Genomic DNA, 17,111 nt, shown 5'->3' on the forward strand with positions numbered 1-17,111 from the left:
CATTTCCTTCTCCAGCTCATTTTACAGATGAAGAAAAGTAGGGTTAAGTAACTTGCCCAAGGACACATAGCTAGTAAATGTCTGAGGTTAGATTTGAACTCAGGAAAATGAGTCTTCCTGACTTTAGACATGATACTATGTCCATCTAGTTGCCCCATACATTAATTTTTAAAAGACAAAAAATTTAGAGCTGGAAGGGACTTTAGAACTCACCTGATCTTAACCCCTTGATTTATAAACAAGAAAATGGAGGGTCAAAGAAATCCCAAGATCACACACACACATTCATGACTTCAATTCCACTCTTTCCCAAAAAAACATACTAATAAGTTTGACATTGAACTTAGGGGTTTCATGGATAAAGAAAACTGAGGATGCAGGTTCCCATCTTCTCCACCGTTTACAATATTAGAGACTTGCCTAGTGTACAATAAACTATACTGGCTCTGTGAAAACACATGAATTCTTATGAAGAAATCAGTTTTATCAGGGCTTTGGCTTTTGGCTACTCTGCCATTTTCTGTCAGAGTGGCAAAGCATTCTGACTCCTGGGCTGCAGTCTTTCCACTGAATCGTGTTCAGTCTGAAGAACAAAGAAATAAAGAAAAGATAGCACATTAATTAGGGACTGATTATGAAGGGCAGTCATGAATTAGCTAAAGTAAACCCTTCTTCCTTGATTATAACTGTTTGTGTATAAAAATACTAATGTGGCTGGGATCTCACTACTAATACATGGAACATTTAAAGATAAGGTTAGGGATAGATCTGTGATTACATTAGTATAGGATACTTTAAGGTAAGAAAATTCCCTCTACCAATGCAGGTTTCCACCTTCTTTTGTTTATGATAGTCTTAGAGAGTTACCCAGAGCCCAGAATCATCCAGCCATAATAATAAGGACAGCAACAACAACCATCTTTAAGGCTGACAAAGTGCTTTACAAATATCTCATTTTATTTTCACAACAACCTTGGAAGATGCTTATTCTCATTTTGCAGATGAGGAAAGTGAGTCAGGTTAAATGACTTGTCCAGGGATTATACACCTAGTTATTGTTTGAGGATGGACTTGAACTCAGGTTTTCCTGACTTTAGGTCCACTGATCTCATCAGTGCACCACCTGTCTCCCAATGTGTCAGAGGTCATACTTGAACTCAGGTCTTCTTGGCTTCCTCTCGAACAGATCAACATTTATCTTAAACTCTCTACCCACTTTGTAAATATTTAGATTTACTTATGAAAAATCAAACCCAGTTTAACTTTTCTCAAGTACTAATGATTTGAGTGCTCTCATGGGTTGTGATCTATGTCCATATACTCTCAAAGTTTTTGGAATTGCCAGTGAGCTGAGGAGCTGGGTTAGCTAGAAGTCAACTAGTAGGTGTGTTATATTGTCTGTATTCCCACTTCTACCATCACCAAGTGGTAAGTAGAGCCTGAACAAAAGTCATGGGTGGTTCTTCATTAAGCAAAGATGCTTGATCCTTGCTTCAGTTAGTCATCAGAATCTTGGCAAAGTCAGAGCTTTCATAACAAAAGTGTAAACAGAACCATCATAACAACTGTATCAATTGTTCTTTCTCACTGCCAATTCTTAGTTGTTTGTGATGTTAGATATGTGAAAATAGAATTACAATCACAGTTTTTGTGACATGAAGCTTTATAGTTAATGAACATTATTGTGAATCTGGGGAAGGGTGAACACAAAGGCAATTGTGAATGTTTGGGCTGTGATTCCAGGTGCAGCAGATCTCACTTCATTAAGCGTGCAGCTCATCCTTTTCTGTGTGTACTCAGTGTTGCATACCCATCTGAAAAAGGGATTGTCACTGATGAGAAACCTGCCTGGTTCTCTGCTCAAAAGATTATGCCTGTATGGAAGGGCTGCCAAATGGGGATTACAATCAGAGTCAAGTTGAGGAAGTTCTCAGGAATCCATTAGAGAGATGGAAGGTTCCTGAGTGGAGATTTGCTCTGTTTGGTATCTTTTTGTTCATACAAAAGTATTGCTCATTCATTAACCTTTAAATAAAGATGAGAAGAGACAAAGAGACAGAGAAAGAGAGGAAGGGAGGAAGAAGAGAAGGAGGAGGAAGAGGAGAGCTTAGGATTTAGAGGAAGAAAAACCTAAGGGATCATCTAGTCTTTGCTTATTTTACAACTGGAGAAATGGAGGCACAGGGACATTAAATTACCTGCCCCAGATCAGCAGGTCTCAAAGCTAGGCCCTGTGACTTCAGATCCACTAGGCAGCACTGTCTGGATATTCATGGGTGTCCTGGCACTAACTTGAGCAGCTACTGAGAGTTGGTTGTTAAAATTTTCAGTGAGTGCATTTATATCATGGGAATCACAAATACTCTAATAGATCAAGACTTGAAGAATTGTTCTGTTGATTGTCTAGACCTACGAAATTACTAGAAAAAAAAGTGCAGATTAAATTTGAGTGAATTGTGAGTACATTTCCCCATCTAGAAAATCAATTGTTAAAACATTTACCAACATATCCCTCTGGACTGGAAAGAATAGAGGGAAAATGGAAAAATAGATAAAACTGGAGTTAAATAATAGTTCATTTTCTGTCATCCATTATCACTGGCTCATCTCCCTCTAATTTGAGTCACCTCTCCTTTCTCTGAACTTTCAAATCTATTCTCACCAAAACAAGGGCACACATGTCAGATTTTCTCTGGCTTTTGTCTCTTTATTGAAATCTCCAAGATGGAAAGATTACTTCCATTTAATGTTTCAAACCTTTCTACCCAGCAACTAGTGCCTCCTTCTTGTTGAGACTCAGATCAAATATTTCCTACCAAAAGATTGCTGTTGTTGTTTGTACTTTGTTGTCAAAGAGTAAAAATGACATCAGAAGGGTGTCTTGACTTGCCAGTGAATTGGATTTAGTTGAGGTAGAGATGTACAAAGTCATCAGCCTCATTTTCTCCTCTAGAATTATCAGAATTCAATGGCAGGATGGTCTAGGATGCAATGGGAGAGCTTGACTTTTTTAAGCTAAGGCCTTTCCCAGGTCTATTTGTCAGAGACAATGCCTGTTTAAAGGAATTAAAGGCTAGGCAAGAATTGTGGCAAAATATGACCAGAAAGGAAAATGATCATTGTTGGAAGGGTTGTGGGAAATCTGGGATGCTATTACATTGTTGGTGGAGCTGTGAACTCATCCAACCTTTCTGGAGAGAAATTTGGAACTACGCCCAAAGGGCAATAAAAATGTGCATACCCTTTGATCCAGCAATACCACTACAGGGTCTATACCCTGAAGAGATGATGAAAAAGGGTAAAAACATCACTTGTACAAAAATATTCATAGCAGCCCTGTTTCTGGTGGCAAAGAATTGGAAATTAAGTAAATGTCCTTCAATTGGGGAATGGCTTAGCAAACTGTGGTATATGTATGTCATGGAACACTATTGTTCTATTAGAAACCAGGAGGGATGGGAATTTAGGGAAGCCTGGAGGGGAATTTAGGGAAGCCTGGAGGGATTTGCATGAACTGATGCTGAATGAGATGAGCAGAACCAGAAAAAATGCAATACACCCTAACAACAACATGGGGGCAATGATCCACCTTGATGGACTTGCTCATTCTATCAGTGCAACAATCAGGGACAATTTGGGGCTCTCTGCAATGGATAATACCATCTGTATCCAGAGAAACAACTGTGGAGTTTGAACAAAGACCAACTATTACCTTAAATTTAGGAAAAAAAATTGGTGTTATTGTCTGATCTTGCTATCTTTTATACTTTATGTTTCTTCCTTAAGGATATGATTTCTCTCTCATCACACTCAATTTGGATCAATGTATACCATAGAAACAATGTAAAGACTGACAAATTGCCTTCTGTGAGGGGGTGGGGGAGGGAAGTAAGATTAGGGGAAAAATTGTAAAGCTCAAAAATAAATAAAATCTTTAATAAAAAAAAGAATTGTGGCAAAAGATGGTCTGGTTTGCCTTCACATAAGAACCAATCTGGGAGGAAAAGACCCTCAAATTTTTCTGGTCAGAAGAGAAAAAATTGCTATTTGATTTACTCTGAGCCAGCAAAACTTGAAAAAAGGAGGGAGGAAGATAACCCCTTTATTAAGTACTTATTATATGGTAGACACTGTGCTAAATGCTTTACAAGCATCGTTTTATTTGAAGGATGAAATTATCCTCAAAGCAACTTGGTTAATAATTAGGAGGCAGCTAAGTGGAACAGTGAAGAGAGTTCTAGGTTTAGGGTCAAAAGCACCTGAGTTCAAATACAAACTTACTAGCTGTGCAAACCTAGGCATATACTTATTAGCTGTACAAAACTAGGCAAATCACTTAATTCTTTTTGCCTTTGTTTTGTATTTGTAAAATGGTGATAATATTAGCATCTACCTCCTAGAGCTTTTGTAAAGACCAAATGAAATAATACTGGTAAGGTACTTTCAAATATTAAAGTTCTATATAAATTCTAGAAGGTATTATAGCTATTATTATGAGCTGCTTTGCTGTTGGCAGAGAGAGAACCAACAGACTTTCCCCATCTAATTCAAGATTTCCTCATATAAGCTTAGCTTTTAAATATCTAATATGCTCTCCTTTGAATCTCCTTATATGCTATTCTTTTTGAAGTACAAAACCACATTTCAGATACATATATTATCCCAACAAACCTTATTGTGAGCTATAGGCTCCAAGTTAATAATAGCTAATATTTATTTAGCACTTACTGTGTCCCACACAGCATTTTACAATTTTATCTTATTTGGGATAACAACCCTTGGTAATAAGTGCTAATATTATCATCATTTTACAGATGAGAAAACTGAGGCAAACAGGTTAATAGCTAGTAAGAATCTGAGGTTAAATTTAAGTCTTCTAGTACTATGTCCACTGCCTTGTTGCCTTTCAACAAGCATTCTAGTAGACTTTTATGTGTTTTCGGTGCTTTATATACCAGGTGTCTTAAAAAGCTTAGGGCACTTCTAAGCTTTAATAACATCAGAAGTCTAATTGTTACAAACTTCCAAAAAATTTGAAAGGTTAATTAATTTTTTAAAACTGATGTTTCTTTGAATTCAATATACTCAATTTCTCTCCATCAATTTTTGAATAATTTTTCTTCATCTTTTTGCTCAGTGTTATTTTAGTTTTAATATCATCTCAAAGTTGACATTTTGATGAGAACATGACAGTTTTGACTTGACTCCATAAGAAAAAGTCTTATATAGATATATCTGGTGCCTGAGGTGGCCAAGAAAGAGAACCTCCTCTTCCCATCAACTGGTGTCCCATCTCATTAAAATTTAAGTGAAAAATATATTATTCAAAATTCACAGATAAATGAGTATAAAGGAAATTAAAATAATTAAGCTTTCAAATAATTCTTTTTAAAGATCAGTTACATTTATACTTGTAAAGCTATTAAATCTTAAAACTGCATTAAGACTTTCAGGATACTGTATTTGTTTATAAAAAGACACCTTAAGGTCATGGCTCAATTGCTGACTCTTTTTCTTGGATTTGTCTACCATGAATTTCTGGACCATTTGATTGCTATTCCACTTTCTAAATAGCAACCACTATCTATACTGCAGAGATATTGCAGGTTTGGTTCTGGACCACAGCAATAAAGCAAATTTTGTAATAAATCAAGTCAAATGAACTTTTTTATCTCATAGTGCATATAAGTTATGATTATACCATATTGTAATCTATTAAGTGTGCAACTGTATTATGTCTAAAAGTGTATACACCTAAATCAAAAAATACTTTATTGTTAAAGAATGTTAACCATCATCTGAATTTTCAATGAAGTCCTTATCTTTTTGCTGGTGAATGGTCTTGCCCTAATGTTGAAGGTTGCTGACTGATTGGGTGATGATTGCTGAAGGTTGAGATGGATAAGGCAATAATGAAGTTTGCTGCAATGATTGACTTTTCCTTTCCCTTGGACACTTGGAGTTCATTGTAGGGTTATTACTTGTCCTGATTTCCATGTTGCTCAGGCAAAGGAAAACTTGAGGAGAGTGATGGAGAGATGCAGTCAGGACACACAACATTTATCAATTAAGTTCATAGTCTTACAATTACCATGGTTCAGGATGCCCCAGAACAATGAAAATAGTTACATCAAAGAATATGGATCACAGATCACTGTAACAGATGTAATAATAATGAAAAAGTTTGAAATATTGTGAGAATCACCAAATCGTGACATATGCAAGATTATGAGCACGTGCTTTGGAAAAATGGCACTGACAGGTTTACTCAATGCAGGGTTGCCACAAACTTTCAGGTTTTAAAAAGATACAATATTTGTAAAGTACATTAAAGTAAAACATGATAAAATAAGGTATGCCTTTAGTATCTATCTCATTGGAAATGAATAATTTTCGGACCCCTGTGGTGAGAAATTTTTTAGTGAACTAATAATGGAATATTTTCCTAAATGTTTATTGTTCATTGAAGGAATGAAAAATCATATTTTTTAGGTTTTTGCAAGGAAAATGGGGTTAAATAGTTTGCCCAAGGCCACATAGGTAATTATTAAATGTCTGAGGCAGGATTTGAACTCAGATACTCCTGACTCCAGGGCCAGTGTTCTATCTACTGTGCCACCTAGCTGCCCTGAAAAATTAATTTTTAAGCAAATTTTAATTATATGTTGTGGGACAAGTAAAAATTTAATTCTGTTTATATATGATATCAGAAACCTAAATATCTTTGGTGAAAAATAACAGACCTTGAAGGCAGAGAATGTTATACAAATTTTTAAAGAAGTCTATCTATATAATCGGGTCATGTTCTCTTCCTAAAGAGTTATTTTATAAAATCCCACTTCATTCTGGTAATGTCAAAGTCTGTTATGTTCAAGTCAATCAAATGTGCCCCTTCCATATCCTTTACTCAACTTTTTAGGAAAGGAACAATTTTAGCAGAACATAAACACTTGCATAAAACCTTTGGAAATGGAAAGTTATGAGCATTTAGAGGTGGCTGAGTTTCTTTGGATTTTTTTGATCTGTTTCATAACTTCATACTTGGTATAGAGCATCAGGAATATTGGAAATTTTTTATCTGAAAGTAGTTGAGTGATTCTATCAGATGATTTTAGTATCTACCCAAATGGAGTATAATAGCTTTACCATCATCATGCCTGCTTTTGTTACATTATTAATTCAACCTGCAGACAAGGGCGTTGCTTAAAATATAAAATATTATAGAAAAAAAGAAAATGGATAATTTTCTCCTTTGAATTTCTTTTTCACTTTAAAGTCATTCCAGGGAAAACTTTCTTACCTGTCCTGTGAGGTATTCCTAACTAGCAGCTCATTGTCCCTATGTTTTAATATATAATCTACATATTAAAAGGGTGAGGTTGGAAATTTTACCACTCCCTGTAAGGTTTTTCAAACACCCCTGAGGGTTGTACCTCCCATAGGAGGACCTTAACCCTCCACTTTGGAGACCACTGACTTCAAGGAAAAGCAGCTATTTCCTTAACTGAAGGTCTAGATCCCCCACTTCCAGAAAAAGCCCTCATCTATCACTTAGTTCTAAGGGTGAAGTTGCCTTTCTTCCCTCTCTCCCTCTTTTTTTTTTTTTAAGGTTTTTGCTAGGCAATGGGGTTAAGTGGCTTGCCCAAGGTCACACAGCTAGGTAATTATTAAGTGTCTGAGGCCGGATTTGAACTCAGGTACTCTTGACTCTGGTGCTCTAATTGCCCCTTCCCTCCCTCTTTTGAACCACCTCCTTTCACCATCTGGCTACCTGCTACTCTGCATCTTCAGAAGTCTTTTCTTCATTGTTTCATTCCCCCCCCCTTTCTCTCTTTGTTTTAAAGTGATACTTTATTCTCCCTATAACCTGAAGAGTGGAAAGTCTGCTTTATCTTCCCTTCTGGGGAAAAGCTCAGCTGATGCTTTGATTATAGATAATAGTTACTTTACTGCGGCAGAAAGACAAACATCACACATTCTATGTAGGCCACCACAAAATGTTTTCATTTACTCTAAATGAGATTCTCAGCCCTTTCTTGTTCTTGCTGGTATATTGACTTGGAGGTATTCAATAAATGTTTATTGGTTGATTGGTGGACACCATCTCTAATCCTTTTTACCCTTGCAGAAAAAGGGGGCAAAAAGAACCATTGTGAAACAGATTATATAGCATTCTCCCTTTAAGTCACTGGGAGGGATATTTGCATTTTTTAGTTTTGATTTGAGTTGAGCCATATAAACAAACTATTTGGAAGAGGCAGGATAATAAAACTTGAAGCCAAACTGATGGAAATGGTTCCTTTAATTGCTAATTTTACTTCTGAACCAACACATTTCTCATTGCTTTATGACTTTAGATTGAATGCAATATACAGCTGTTCAAAATTCAGTCCAGGGGAGAGACTATGAAATAAGACTGGGAGACACATGCATGAAGTCCATCTTCTGCATTCATGAAACAAGGGTGCCAGATGTTGTTCTCTAACAAGCTCCATCTTTGTGGATGAGAAACCAAAGGGCAGTATAAACTGCCTGTGAAAATCAATTCATCACTTCCAATCAGAGATGATGAATTCTCCAACAGGCTCCTGTTTAGAAAAGTAAGATTTGAGTTTGCATTCCAATGACTACTTCTCTAGCCATCAGGGCCATCTATAAGCAAAGTTTTTAAGCCAGTGAAGCTTGTCTTTGAAGCTGATTCTTCTCTTGTTGTTATTTTGTTTTTCCTATCTCCTTTCCCCAGGTGCTTGGAGCCTTCATGCTGATATTTTAGTGACAATTTATCATCTTCCATCCTCCCCCCCCCCAAGAAGTTTTCCATTTTTAATTTAGGATGGGCAGTTCATTACTCAAAGGAATGAATCACTGTAGTAACTGGATAGAGGAGATAATTTGGATGGGGTATCTAGAGTCAGATGGGAATTTTGAAGTCATCTAGTTCTCCCCTCCCTCCTTATTTTTATAGATGAAGATGTTGAAGTTCAGAGAAGTAAAGAAATTTGCCTAAGTTCACAGAGATATTAAGTGACAGAACTGAGATTCAAAGTCCCCTGGTACTTTTCAAAATTCTGTGCTCCAAATTCAATACACTTTCCACCTCCTAATGCTTGGTCTTCTCAGTCTATCAAGTCATGTTATGTAGATTGTTGCCTATCTTGTCTACCCACAAGGTTAGCACTGCTAATGATTCTTACCCTGGCTCTTTGTCCACTTGATTAGTGAAAGCTCACCAACTTTAAGTGTCTACATCCCTACCACAATGTATCTTCCTGAATGATTTATGTTCCAACTCTTGGCTCTAATTTGCACATTCTGCCTCCTCCCTGAGGTCCTATACTCTCAAATGGTGAGAGTTCACCATAACAAAGCATCTGGAGACTAAAGCACGATAGAGTCATTTTCTTCCAGGCATGGATTATACCCTTCAGTGGTGTAAACAACTCCAATTGTTTCCCATCCCCCACTTTCCACTTCTCGCTCAAATCAACACTATCATTCTTGGAAAGACTATGAATCAATCATCCTTTGTCTCTACTCATCATCCTTGCAACTTTCCAAACTATAATAACCATCCCTGCCCTGTAGATGCCTCTATGTGTTGTCTTCTTCTATTAGAATGTGAGGTCTTTTGCACTTTTGCCCCCAATATTTAGCATAGTACACTGTAAGCCTCCATAAAAACATATGCATTCATTCACTCAATGAGTGATTCAAAGCTGCAGGAATGGACTTCCAGGGCAGGGCCAAGATGGTGGTGCAAAGCTAACATGCTCCTGGAGCTTTTTTCTACCTCTACTCTGACATCACTACAGATCCCACCGAGAAAAAGAGAAGATTCAAAGAAGTATTCAATGGTAGGCTTCATGGAGGATCTTCAGTGAAGGTCTGTCTCTTTGGGGGAAAAAGGAAAGACCTCTGTCCAGGAGGCAGGAGAGCAGGGAAAGCCAGCAGGAGGCTTTTAGTCACAGTGCAATCCAGGTCCCAACAGCTTAATAATAACAATGGTCCTGGCAGCTAGATAGCAAGTCAGCAGGGAGGATCCCAACCCCAGACAAAGTCTGAACCCTGAAAACACTGGTGTAAAAGACAGGACTATATCAGGAACAATCTACTGTTAAGTCAAAACCTGGACATAAAGGAGGGGGAAAAGAAAACCTCTGCAAAGGCAAGGCCATACTACATAAGTAACATCTTGGCCAACAACAAGCCAGACTCCAGCAAAATTAAAGCTTGGATCTATACTACATTATACCCAAGGAGAAGAACTAAAACAAAAAAGATGAACAAAAAAGCTAAAAGAGTGCTCACTTTATAAAACTACTTTACAGACAAAGATGACAGCAATACCATGTCTGAGGAATAAGGCAGTGATATTTCCTCACTCACAGAGAAAGTATCAAAACAGTCTATAAATCGGACTCAAATACAAAAGCTCATAGAAGATTTTAAAAAAGAATTTAAAAAACAAAGAAGAGAGGAAGAAGAAAAATAGAAAAAAGAAATGAAAATCATGTAGGGAAATTGAGAAAAGTTGACCAAAGAAGTCAACTATGTTAAAAGTCAAAATAATCAACTGGAAAAGGAAGCACAAAAGCTAATTGAAGAGAATTAGAATTAAACCAATGGAAACCAATGGATCTACAAGACTACAAGATTCCATCAAATAAAAACAAAAGGCTGAAAAAAATTGAAGCAAATGTAAAGTATCTTTAGGGAAAATGAATGACCTGGAAAACAGATCCAAGAGAGACAATTTATGAGTCATTGGACTACTAGGAAAACCCGGACCAACAAAAGAACCTGGAAAATAATCATACAGGAAATTATAAGGGAAAACTGTCCAAATCTACTAGAACAAGATAACAATTTAACCATTCAAAGAATCCACAGAACCCTTCCAGAAACAGACCTGAGGATAAAAACTTCAAGGGTTGTAATAGCCAAATTCTCAAACCCTCAGATAAAGGAGAGAATAGTGCAAGCAATGAAAAGAAAAAAATTCTAATACAAATGGAACACAATCAGACTCACACAGGATCTATCAGCCTCAACATTGAAGGATCAGAATAACTAGAATTGCATATTTCAGAGAGCCAAGGATGTGGGATTACAACTCAGAATATACTACCCTGCAAAATTCAGCATATACTGTCAGGGAAAAAGATGGCTGTTCAATGAAATAGTGGACTTCCAGAATTTCCTGACCCAAAGGCCAGAACTGAACAGAGAATTCAATCACTAAGTATATGATTGAAGAGGTGCTTAAAAAAGGTAAATGAAAAGGGGACAGAAAAACAAAACTGTTTTAAACAAATGTTGGTCGACTATCAAATTGCCTAAAATCGAAGATATGACACTTATAATTCTTTAGAACTTTACTTCTCTAAGGATAATTAGAATGTAGAATATAATTGAAGAAAATGAACCTAAAGGATATGGGTATAATTGGATCTTGTCTCTCAATTGAAGAAGTCCAAGATGATATCACTATGTTTAGGACAAAAAGCCCTGGAAAAAAAAGCAGGAGTGTTAACTTTAATTTGAGTTTCAGTGTTTCTGTAACTTACAATCATTTGGAAACTTCTCAGGTGAGACCTCCAGGACATCCCAGTACTTAGAGATCTTCAAGATTCTTACAGTTAATTAGATCAGGGCTTGATTTAACCTGTGCTTCACTTTTTTTTTGTGCTTCACTTTTCAAAGAGAGTTAAGTACCCTTGGTGGGGGTGGGGGTAAAATGGAAGAGACAATAGGCTTGAGCGGGTCACAAATAGTTCAACAAATGATATGGCTTTGGATAATACTTTGACTCCTGAGCAGTACTGTGTGTGCTTGAAAGATACTTGAAAAAAGGTTAAGGTAAAATATGATTATAATTATAATTTGATGCAATTTGAGTCAATGCTGCTTATCAAGCAATCAAATAAACAATCTGCAATGATATCTTAATACAGCGAGTTTACTAGCAATCAAGTAAACAATCTTCAATGATATCTTGATAACAATGAGCTTATCTAGCAATCAAATAATCAAACTGTGATTGATGATACCTGATTAAAAATATTAGAACAATAAATAACACCAAGGGAAGAGGCACAAAAATTTATAATTTAAGAGGGGAAAAGGGTAGAATGTAAATATTGAGTAAATTCTATTCAAAAGATTTAGTCCAGTGAGGAAATAAGATACATTCCCACTTGGTCTTAAAAATCTAACTTAATCTACAGGGAAGGGAGGAACTGGGAAAGGTAGAGATAAGAGACTGATAAAAGAAAAGGGAAGGTATAAGTGAAAATAAACTGAAAGTTAAATTTTTAAAAGAAAAGTCAAAGGTGAAAGGTAGTAAAATTTTGGTGAGGAGGCATAAGAGAAAAGGAAAGAGAGATAAATATAAATGGAGAAAGATAGCATAGAGGGAAATACAAAATGATTATCTTAACTGAAAATGTGAATGAGCTGAACTGTCCCCTAAAACAAAAGTGGATCGCAGAATGGAATAAAAACCAGAATCCTACAATATGTTGTTTACAAGAAACACATTTGAAGCAGAGAGATACATATAGGGTAAGGGTAAAAGTGGAACAAAATATATTATGCCTCAGTGGAAGTAAAAAAATCTGGAGTAGTGACCCAAATCTCGGACAAAGAAAAAGCAAAAATCAATCTCTTTAAAAAGGGGATAAGGAAGGAAACTATATCTTCTTACAAGCCACCATTGGAAATGAAGTTATATCATTACTAAACATGCATGCACCTAGTGGTATAGCATCAAGATTCCTAGAGGAAAAGTTGAGTGAATTACAAGGAGAAATAGACAGCAAAACTTTAATAATGGGAGACCTCAATCCCTCCCCTCTGAGAACTAGATAAATCTAACCACAAAATAGATAAGAAAGAAATTAAGAAGGTGAATGAAATCTTAGAAAACTTAGATATGATAGACCTCTGGAGAAAACTTAATAGGGATAGAAAAGAATTTTTCTCAACTATACATGGCACCTTCATCAAAACTGGCCTTGTACTAGGGCACAAAAACCTTAAAATCAAATGCAGAAAGCAGAAATAATAAATACATACTTCTCAGACCATGATGTAATAAAAATTACATGTAATTAAGGGTCAGGGAAAGATAAACCAAGTACTAATTAGAAATTAAATAACTTTATCTTAAATAATGGGTGGATCAAACAGCAAATAATAGAAATAATCAATAATTATATCCAAGAAAATGATAATAGTGAGACATCACACCAAAATTTATGGGATGCAGCCAAGGCAATTTTTAGGAGAGACTTTCTATTTCTAAATGCTTATATGAATAAAATAGAGAAAGAGGAGATCAATAAATTGTGTATGCAACTAAAAAAGCTAGAAAAGGAATACATTAAACAGCCCCAATTAAATTAGAAATTCTGAAAATCAGGGGAGAGATTAATAAAATAAAAAGCAAGAAAACAATTGATCTCATAAATAAAACTAAGAGTTGATTTTATGAAAAGGCCAATAAAATAGACAAACCTCTGGTTAATCTGATTTAAAAAAAAGAAGATAACCAAATTACCAGTATAAAAAATGAAAAGGGTGAACCAACCACCAATGAGGAGGAAAATAAAGAGATAATTTGGAGCTACTTTGCTGAACTGTAGGCCCATAAATTGAGTGAAATGGATGAATATTTACAAAACTACAAACTCCAGATTAACAGAAGAGGAAATAAATTGCTAAATAACCACATTTTAGAAGAAGAAATTGAAGAAACCATCTATATACTCTCTAAGAAAAAGTCTCCAGGTCCAGATAGATTTACAAGTGAATTCTACCAACAGCTAAGGAACAATTAATTCCTATTTTACATAAACTATTAACAAAAATTGGAGAGGAAGGAATGCTGCCAAACTCCTTTTATGACACCAACATGGTGCTGATACCTAACTAAAACATATAAAGAAAATTATAGACCAATCTTCCTAATGAATATTGATGCAAAAACCTTAAATAAAATTTTAGCAATGAGACTACAGCAAATTATTACCACGATAATACACATGATCAAGTTGGATTTATAAAAGGCAGGCAAGGATTGTTCAACATTAGGAACACACTCAACATAATTAAACCTATCATATGATTATCTCAATAGATGCTGAAAAAGCCTTTGATAAAATACATCCATTCCTGTTAAAAATACTAGAAAGTTTAGGAATAAGTGTAGTTTTCCTTAAAATAATAAATAATATCTATCTAAAAACTATCAACAAATATTATATTTAATGAGAATTAACTCAGAACATTTCCAATAAATTCAGGGCTGAAAAAAAAGATGCCTGTTATCATTACTATTCAATATATTATTAGCAATGCTAGCAGTAGGGTAGTTAGGTGGCATAGCAGTTAGAGCACTGGCCCCAGAGTCAAGAGTGCCTGAGTTCAAATCTGGTCTCAGACACTTAATAAATTACCTAGCTGTGTGGCCTTGGGCAAACAACTTAACCCCAGTGGAAGTAAAAAGAAATGCTAGCAGTAGCAATAAGAGAAAAAAAAGAAATGGAAGGAATCAGAATTGACATTGAGGAAGCAAAATTTTCATTCTTTGCAGATGATATGATGGTATACCTAGAGAACCTGAGAAATTCATCTAAAAATTCCTTGAAACAATAAACAAATTCAATAAAATAGCAGGATATAACATAAACCCCACACAAATCATCAGCATTTCTATATATGAATAACAAAGTCCAAGAGCAAGATATAGAAGAAAGAAATTCCATTTAAAATAATGTAGACAACATTAAATATTAGGAATCTGTCTCCTAAGACAAACCCAGAAATAGTATGTACACAATTATAAAGCACTCCTCACCCAAATAAAGTCAGATCTAAATAATTGAAAAAAATGTTATATGCTCATAGTTAGGTCAAGCTAATATAATAAAAATGACAATTCTACCCAAATTAAATTATTTATTCAGTGCCATACCAATCAAACTACCAAATAGCTACTTTACCAAGCTAGAAAAAATAATAACACAATTCATCTAGAGCAACAAAAGGTCAAGAATATCAAGGGAACTGATGAAAAAAATGTAAAGGAAGGTGGCCTAGCTCTACCAGATCTAACATTATACTACAAAGCAGTAGTCACCAAAACTGCCTGTTACTGGTTAAGAAATAGAGTAATGGAATGGTAGATTAGGATGCGTTCAAAAGAAACTACAGTAAATGACTACAGCAATCTACCATTTGGCAAATCCAAAGACATCAGCCTCTGGGATGACGATTCACAATTTGACAAAAATCACTGGGAAAACTGGAAAATAATATGGCTAAAAACTAGGCATAGATTCATATTTCACATCCTATAACAAAACAAGGTGAAAATGGGTATAGGATTTAGGATATAAAGAGCAATACCATAGATAAATTAGTAGACCAAAAAAGTACTCTTTCTGATCTATGGAAAAGATATAAATTTATGACCAAACAAGAATTAGAACTTATTATTAAACTGTAAAATGAATGATTTTGACTCTATTAAATTAAAAAGTTTCTGCAGTAATAAAATCAATGCTGCCAAAATGAGAAGAAAAGCAGAAAACTGGGAAATAATCTTCATACCCAGGAATTCTGATAAAGGTCTAATTTCTAAAATATATAGAGAATTGTATCAAATTTATAAAATCACAATTCATTTCCCAATTTATAAATGATCAAAGGATATGAGTAGACAATTTTTGAATGAAGAAATTAAAGCTATTTATAATCATATGAAAAAATTCTCCAAATCACTATTGATCAGAGAAATGCAAATTAAAACAACAATGAGGTATCATCTCATACCTCAAGATGATAAAAAGGGAATTTGATCAATGTTAGAGAGGTTATGGCAGGATTGGGACATTGATGCATTGTTGGTAGAGTTGTGAATGGATCCAACCTTTCTGGAGAGCAATATAGAATTATGCCCAAAGAGCAATGAAACTGTTCATACCCTTTGACCCAACAATTCCAATTCAAGGATTCCAGAAGATGCAATCTAGAAGAAATTGTAAAAAATGGGGAAAATTATACATGTTCCAAAATATTCATAGTGGTTCTTTTTATAAGTAAGTCATTCCATGCTTCTCTAGAGTCCGACCATTTATGATTTCTTATAGAACAATAAAATTTCATAATATTAATGTATCATAACTTGTTTAGCCATTCCCCAATTGATGGGCATCCCCTCAGTTTCCAGTTCTTTGCCAATATAAAAAGCTAGGTAATTATTAAGTGTCTGAGGCCAGATTTGAACTCAAGTACTCCTGACTCCAGGGCCCATACTCTATCCACTGTGCCACTTAACCGCCCCCAAGAAAATTTTTAACTTGGAATATATAATAAATATATATATATATATATATATATATATATATATATATATATATATATATATATATAAATGGATGAAAATAAATAACTTTTAAATTTTGAAAAAAGTTACTAGAACTTAGAGAATTGATTTGTTTATGCAGAATGTTTGCCTTTCACTTGATCTACTACCAAATATTAATCACTTGTTAGTAGGTTCATTTTATGATGGCCTTCAGAAATGAACTGAGCAAAACAGATGGAATAGATAGTTGGATAATTTGATAGATAAAAGAAATACTGAAGTTAAAAGTACGAAACGACTCATGAAAATAGTAAATCCTTCAATTAGTATTGTCCATAAGAGGGGACCAAGAAATGAAATCTTTTATATAAACTAATTTTTGAGTCATTTACTTATTTTCTTAAATTAAGACATCCTTCATATTAACTTAAACAGAGAACTGTATCTGAGACTCTCAAGTACAGAATTCTATGTTGGTAGCTGTTTGTATCTGGACTAAAAGGTGTGCGTATGATGACAAAGTCCCTAAGACACTGGACAGAGACATGACCAAAAATTTTTGCAGTTAAAGCAAGCAGTACACAATATGCTGCACAAGTAGCATAAGATAAACCCTGCGAAGCAGCAAGAAATGTGCCCTGGCAGACTTGGGGGAGGGGGGGGGTGGGAAGTTGGCACAGTACATTGGGTCATTAGGCTAGGAAAGCTCTCAGCTTCAGTGATATGTTCACATGCCATC

The sequence above is a fragment of the Macrotis lagotis genome, chromosome 1, assembly GCF_037893015.1.
Source record: "Macrotis lagotis isolate mMagLag1 chromosome 1, bilby.v1.9.chrom.fasta, whole genome shotgun sequence".
Lineage (NCBI taxonomy): Eukaryota > Metazoa > Chordata > Mammalia > Peramelemorphia > Peramelidae > Macrotis > Macrotis lagotis.